At 42.4% G+C, this 7,932-nt stretch overlaps 1 long non-coding RNA gene across 1 annotated transcript; it reads left to right on the top strand.

Moving 5' to 3' along the window:
• The first annotated feature begins 2,345 nt into the window (after positions 1-2,345).
• LOC146570319 (uncharacterized) lies at positions 2,346-6,186 on the top strand. Its single transcript, XR_014893199.1, has 3 exons — positions 2,346-2,634; positions 3,423-3,525; positions 4,472-6,186. It is a non-coding gene; the product is annotated as an uncharacterized LOC146570319 (long non-coding RNA).
• Positions 6,187-7,932: the final 1,746 nt, after the last annotated feature.

Genomic DNA, 7,932 nt, shown 5'->3' with positions numbered 1-7,932 from the left:
AATTAGGCTGGTGGTGGAGGAGCTTGATTGGTGGTTTGTGGTTAAGAGACAAGAGCATTGTGTCCAATCAGACTTCAATGCACATGTGTAAACCACAGGTTACAAACAAACACAGTGCTTCCTCTTCCTGTTTGAGTCGTTTTTGAATTAACCATGGAGCTCCGGGTCAGAAGGTTGGAGTGGGTGGAGCCATTAGTGCAGAGAGACTCACAGTGTAAAGGCTGTGGACTGATGTCATGATCTGGATCCATGCGCTCCTGTGGCGATGCAGCAGAGGAAGCTGTGGGTGTTTTCATGGAGACAGAGCTGGTTTCTGTTTGGACGGTCAGCTCTGAGGAGGGGAGAAAATGCTCGGCGTGGGTGGAAGTGTTTGAGTTTGAATGCTGTGAGCACAGCGATGTGCTCCTGACCCGTTTATGTAGGTCCACCGTCTTCATCAGGAAGAGCCGAAAACTTCCTGCCACATGACCGTCAACAACGTCCTGTTTGTGACCTGGATGAGGCTGTGGTTATCACGTGACTGACTGCTCACTGAGCTTTCAGCAGGGCTGGGGTTAAAGACCGACAACATTCACGGCTGCTCGCTGCAGGTGTCGCTCAGGGTCTGCAGATGCTGCACATCTGCCACCTGCCCTCACGCATCACTTCCTTTCTGTGTGATCCTTCAAAACATGATCAATACCAAAGTTCCCCAGCTTGTTATTCTGAGTGATGTCATCTACATCCCCGATTTACATCACTGTGTGTGTGTGTGTGTGTGTGTGTGTGTGTGTGTGTGTGTGTGAGATGACAGCAGCCCACGCAGACATGTGCTCAATATGACGTGAGTCAGTGCCACGTGTGTTACCATGACATCAGTGGAACAACAACATGTCAGAGTGTTCCTTCTTACCTCCTTCTTCTTTGCTGTTTTCATCTGGTTTGCTTCTTTGGTGTCTGTTTTAAACCCGTTTGTTGTAATTTTTGTGGATTTTTGACTGTTTTGTGTCTCTTTGAATCTCTTTGGTCACATTGGCTGGTACATGCCTACAAATCAGATGTGTTTTTAAGACCAAAACAAAGTGAATGTCAACTTCACAAAAGCACTCCAAATCAAGCAGCATATGTTCGTTTACCGCTGCCAAAAGTTCTGAGAGAGGAAACTCCACCTTCAGAAGTCTGTGGACACCTCAGTTATGTGGAGAATCCACAACACTCCTCAGAAATGAGAGAAAATGTTGTTATTAATATGGTGATGTCATACAGACAAAATAATCCACTGGATTCATATTTGTTTTCCAAATCCCAGCAGAGCAGGTGCTTTCCTGCACTGTATATAAAAGATGGACACAACTATCATGATGTCGTTCACTGGATGTGACTACTTTGTGTGGATGGATTTTGTATGTCTAGCATCCTAGACTGTGTGGGAGCATCACACAGACACACCTTCCTGCTAACATAACATGTAACATCCAATCAAACTCAAATTTCACTCACTACTGAAGTGGAGCCTTCTTGGACGGTCTGCTAGTAGAGTAACCTCACAGCAGCCATATTATTGGTCACATGATGTCCAACAGCGCAAACACGGCCCAGGGGTCTAGTTCAGGTGAAGCTAGCTAGCAGCTACATCGACCTGTGTCACCATCCACCTCTCCATCAAACTTTAAGTGTTAATGTGAGTTCTGAAAATGTTATGAAGGAAGGGGAAAATTATCAATAAAGATCGGAACAGTTTGTGTATCAAGCTGTACATATGTTTATTAGTTTTAACATGGGAGTCTATGGGAGTGAACTCACTGCTGCCTCTCCTGGGAACTAGAGGAACTGCAGGGTTTGGCACTAAGCTTTTTACTGCTTCAGTCACTGTCTGCAAGTGTTCAGGTAGGACCCTTCTCCTTAGTTTGGTTGCCGTGATGCCTCAGTGTGGGTGGAGGCTTGTGTCCTTGTCTGTCTGCTGTTTTTTTGTGGGCTTTTCTTTGTTTCTGGTTGGAGCTTTTTTCCTCTTTATGGTTGTTTTCTATCCTCTGTGTTTGTTGGCTGGCTTTCTCTGTTTTGTGTCTTTCATGAAACCTGACTTGAGTTTTCAGCTGAGTTCCTCCCACAAACTTTTTGCTCTGTGCCGATGAACTGAATTATTAAATGTTAATAGCAGATGGAGCTTTTATTGTGTGTGTGTGTGTGTGTGTGTGTGTGTGTGTGTGTGTGTGTGTGTGTGTGTGTGTGTGTGTGTGTGTGTGTGTGGGATGTGGCTTCTGGAACATTTTCTTCAGGCCAAATAAAGCTGCCCATGTAAACTCCACATTCCTGACTCTGCGGTGCGTCTGACTTTCTTTATGGAGGGAGGAGGCTATCTATGTGTGTGTGTGTGTGTGTGTGTGTGTGTGTGTGTGTGTGTGTGTGTGTGTGTGTGAGTGTGTGTGTGTGTGTGTGTGTGTGTGTGTGTGTGTGTGTGTGTGTGTGTGTGTGTCTGTGTTTTTGTGTTTGAGTGTGCGTGAGGTTCACACACTTTGTGCTGACTGCAGTGAAAGGAGGGTCAGGGATAGTTAGACCTTGTCCTCTCTGCAGACTGAACAACTGGAACAACTCTGAAGATCTGGGAAACTACAGCAGCTACATTCACTACTGCGAGTACTGCAGTACAAACCTGAGGTACTTCATCTGCACACCCACAGACAAACCTGCTGTTCACTTTGAATTTAATCTTTCCTGAAGTACTGTCTGATACTTTGATAAAATACACTGCAGTCCTTACAGTACTTAGAATGTACTTGTACTCCTGGGTGTAGCAGTTCCTCAGACGCCTCCCTTCCTGCACTCTGGAGACTTTTGAGACTGAATCTGTTCTTTAAACTAACCTTTAATCAGTCTGAGGACAAGTCTGCAGCCCATGTGACCTCAGGACATGCGCTGAAAGAACCACACACAAAAACACTCACACACACTCAGAGGTGAATTACATGCGATGAGAGCCCACACAGGGAGGATGACACTGAGGCAGCATTATGGTGCGTTATCACGCCGCCCTGCAGGAGCTCTGTGATTACAGAGCAGCCAAAATTACACTCTGACTCTGCTGAACTCCAGAAAACCTGCAGGCAGGTCCAGAGTTTCAGCACACACACTAGCACACTAGCACACATACACACACACACTAACACACTGACACACAGACAATGGCAAATTCTTTTTTCAAATCAGACCTCCACATAAATGTCTCTACAGTGCTTTTATTTTGAAAACCATGGCTTTAACTTGAAGCAAATGCATTACACAAGTCTAAACTAGACCTGCCTTTAATGTACGTGTGTTTTCACCCAACACCTGTGTGCATTGTGTGGCTCACACTGGCTGATGCTCAGTCTGGTGATATTACAGAGCTGCTGCAGTGTCCTGACAGAAGGTTTTACTGAAACTCCATGTTTTTGTTTCCACCTCAGATGATTTTCAACATCTCTGTTATTGCTGGGTTTATGCATATCTGAATAGTCTGCTGGATGGAGATGATGGTACAGAACCTGGATCATAACTGTGCCGGTGAAGGTGAGCCTGAGCCTGAACCTGAGGACGAGATGTACTCTCTGTGCTCATCTGTTGATTAACACTTTTTCATTAATTTTTTTTTAAACGTAACCTTTTATATCCGGTTTTTAAGTGATGACGTGATGAATTCTACTTCTGGGCCCAAACTACCCTGCGTTTAATAAGGCTGTTGTGTATTTATGTTTTAATGCTTTGTATCTTGTTCTATTTAATCTCAACAAGCCCCTAAACCAGTCAGTGATCACTGTCAGCCTCTCACGGTTTTTATTATTATCGCTATTCATTTTAAAGCGCCATTTTTAAAACCTTACGATTTAACTACAGCACAGCCCATGCAGCAATATGTTAATGACTAACCTCGTATTGTGGATAGATTATCTCAGTTGTTCTCCTGGCTGAAGTTTGGTCCGTTTACAGCATCCTGCCATGTGATTGCATTTGTCCCGAACCTTCGGGAACCCTCACGTTAACTTTTATTGAGTGGAAAAAAGTTAGCATTCACCCTCCAGCTTGAGTGTTTATATTATACTAACATAGCTGTGTCACTAGCGATCGTGTAGCACATCATTATATACCAGCTAGCCCAACTTCAGTAACCCTAAGAACATCACTGCTGTTTACTTTCCTGTCTTCATTAGAGTTATCTTATCTTATCTTATCTTATCTCTTATGTCGGGAGTGATAGAGCTGTACGTCTTAATTTGTTTCGGAAATCCCTCAGTCAGAACATGGTGTGTTATATTTAGATGGAAGCTAGCAAGCTAACTCCCTGCTAACTTCTAACGGCATTAAATTTCATAAATTCGGATTTCATGGATGCCTGGATGTTAAACTTAATTGTTACACTGGCTGTGAAATGACCTCTGAGCTGCTCAGACGGTCTGTCTCAGCCTTCAAGGTCACTTCAGCTCTAATTTGCATAACATGGTTTGTTGGCTTCCCGCAGCTGAAGAGGACCTGGAAAGAACAACCCCAAACATGCAGCACACTATGAAACATCCAGCTGTGCAAGATGAGCAGAAACACCACAGCAGGAAAACTCTGACATGAAGTTTGAGTGTTCCAGCAGGACAGAGACTCAAAATCATAGCCACAGGTGAAATATTTTCCAGGCCACAAACGCAAGTCCACGTACATTAAACTCACCACGATCTTAAAGAAACCTTTTATTCAACAACACCTGTGAGCATATTTAGGGTCAAACATCTGCATCCACAAACACATGGCAGGAAACGTGTGCAGCCTTTCTTTATGACAGTATAACGCACTCTAAATGAGTATGAATTTAACTGCATCAGATTCATTGTAAGGTGTTTACAGTTTTCTGTTTGTTTTTGTTTTTTGTTTTTTGTTTTTAATTTTTATGGGCGCTCTCAGGATTTTATTTTTATTGCATAAATAAACTGAACATTGAGCTGCTTTGAGTTTAGGGACTGGTTCTGCAGTGCTTTTCTACTCTGAGCACTCAAAGCACTTTACACAACTTTGGCCTCTTTCACACATTCAGACTCTGTTGGATGCAGCTTGGTTTTGGTCTTGTCCGAGGATATATGTCATGCAGACGGGAGCAGACGGGGATGGAACCTAAATCTTCTGTTTAATGTTTGCAGTTTTTTACTTCAGCTCTTTTATCCTTGTGTTGTTTCCTGTGATGTGCACTCTGTCTACTTTGTCACTTTGAGGCTGTAAATCTAATAAAAAATTATCTTTGTGTTTTGTTTGCCTGTTTTTAGGTCCTCTAAATCACTGTGGTCAGTTGTGCTGTACAGACTATGCATGCATGTACCTGTGTTAAAAATACTCTGTATACTCTGCTGACTGCTTCAGTATGAAAAGCAGTGATGGATGTTCCAACAAGATCATCTTCTGTGTTTTTGTTCCTCCTGCGAGTCACTTACAATGTTTGTGTCACGATCCTGGGTCTTAGGACCCAGTGTTTTGAGTTTTAGTTCATTTTGATGTTTATAGTATGTTTAGCTCATTAGGCCTCCTATGTTGATTTGCTTATTAGTTCCCCCTTGTGTTTCAACCCATGTTAAGTCTCCCCTGCCCTTCATGTCTCTCTGTGCCCCCTCTGTTCTGTTTATGGTGTGTCTTTGCATGTTTGAGTTTCTTGTTTTCTGTCACCCTGCATTGTGCATTATGTTCTCATGGTTGGTCTTTTGTTACTCCCTCTAGTCTAGTCTCTTGTGTTCAAAGCTGAGTATTTCCCTCTGTGTATTTTGGTTCTTAGACCTCTGCCTTATGGTTTGTCTCTGTTTCTTAGTTGCTGTCTCCACTGTGTCTAGTTCGTGTCTCTGTGTGATACTTCCTGTTTTACTTTGAAGGTCCATGCCTCATGTGAGTGTTTCTAGTTTTGCGTCTCTGTCTCGTCCAGTCCTGATTTCTCCCAGCTGTGCCCTCCTTCTGTGTCTCATTCCCTCGTTATCCCTCTGTGTATTTAAGCCCTGTGTTTCTCTTTGTCAGTGTCGTAGTCTCCATCATAGCTGTGTGATTTTTCCCTGTGGCTCCTTGTGCTTTAGTTTTCCCAGTTTAGTTTATTTTGTATTGTTTTTCGTGTCCCACTCCACGCCAGCAATAAAGCTGTGTTTTTTGAGTTTACCTTTTGTCTCTGTGAGTTTGCGTTTGGGTCCTACTTTTGCCTGCACACAGCCGTACTGTGACAGAAGACTACGACCATTACATGGACCCAGCAAACCGCTCTCAGCTATGGAACGCCAGGACTGCCATAATGAATTAATTAAATACACCATTAAATAATTAATTAAATGTGGCAATAATTAATTAAAATTGGAATTAATTAATTAAATAAATAGTTATGACACATGTAATTAATTAATTATTGACACATTTAATTAATTATTTATGTATTTCACATTTTAATTAATTATTGACACATTTAATTAATTATTGACACATTTAATTAATTATTTAATGATATATTTATTTATTTCATTTTGGCAGTCCTGACGCCTGGCTCTCGTCATGAAATAATTTTATCTGTCAGCCTCACCCATCAAACTCAGGGGGCGGGGTTAACGCTGCCCATGCAGCTTCTCTAACATTTGATTGGTTGCCGTGCAAAGTAAGTCAAAACAGGTCGATCCTAGATAATCGATTGCTTGTGTAGACTTGGGGCAGCCAGTTATCCCAGAATGCAGATCAAATCACAGGCCGTTTTTCTGTCACCAGCTACACTTTTAACAGTGTTTTAGCCGCGAATGTCGCGCCGTATGTCTGGTCAGGTTGTCAACATAGAACATGTTTGCAAAAGTGCTCAGATGTTTTCAGAGATTTCACTAGCTCTGCTAACAGTTAGCATGCAGAGCGCACCGAGGGGGTACATTAACCGGTTTGTTTACATATTCCACTCTCCGTGTTCCACATGTTGCATTCGCAGATTCTCATTTTCACCGAACGATCGTCTCTTTCCGCCTGGTCTTGTGTCTCTGTGCTTCTGTAACATAAAGAACGAGCTGACATTTTTCTCACGAAACCAGCGATCAGCTCAGCAGACCCTCAGTTTACCTGCATGCATCCTCCTCCTCATCTGTCAGCTGTTTAACACCTGCTGCTAATTCAAGAAACAGCCTAGTTACCTGGTGATAGTCACAGTTTAACTGCACAAGATAAGTAAATATAGTATTTTCCCCGAGCGCAGAGCTGCTGGAGCTTGTTTCCTTACAGAGCACTTTATAGGCAAACAGCTTTATCAGCGGCTGATGTCCAATCACCGGCACACAGCTTTCAAACCTCAGCTGAGTTTTAGCTCTCAGTGGTTAAACGCTGGACTTCATTCACTCAGGTTCTGTCTGTCGGGTCACGTTTACTTCGCTGTTTTATTTACAACTGAGCAAATCGGTTTGGCTGAGGTTAAAGTTACGTTTCATAACTGCATAGTTTCACAGACGTTTAATGAACCACTGGCACATGTGTTAGACTGAACTATCATCTAAATATCATCTGTTTTTTAATAGTTATTCAACTGTATTCTAAGCACCAGCTGTCTGTTAGAATGTGATTTTTTTTCTCTCTCTGTTGGCAGAGGTATAAAAATGCGCAGGAAAATCTGACGTGCATGGCGAACTTCACCGACGATATTTAGGGAGGAATAAACACACATCAAACATAAATGAACCATTTGTCTGTCTCCATAATTGAGAGCATTTTCTCTTCTTACGTCAATACTCTCTCTCTCTCTCTCTCTTTTTTTTTTTTTTTTTTTTTTTTTTTTGCTTTTTCGGTCATGTTATGTTTACCTGTCAAAGGCTTGTTACAAACTATGAAACACATTGTGCAGACTTCTGGATGTTAGAAGAAAACGAATACTGCTCATGAATGAGACTAAAGGCAGGAAGGTGTCCTTTAAAACTAAACATGTTAATAGGACCTCCCTGTTTATATCAT

Source organism: Mchenga conophoros, linkage group LG7 (genome assembly GCF_057382185.1).
Source record: "Mchenga conophoros isolate Kocher_MC1m ecotype Shallow Benthic linkage group LG7, M_conophoros_male_GT1.1, whole genome shotgun sequence".
Taxonomy (NCBI): Eukaryota; Metazoa; Chordata; class Actinopteri; order Cichliformes; family Cichlidae; genus Mchenga; species Mchenga conophoros.
The sequence above is the reverse complement of the archived record's forward strand: the minus strand, read 5'-3'. Positions and strand labels throughout refer to the sequence as shown.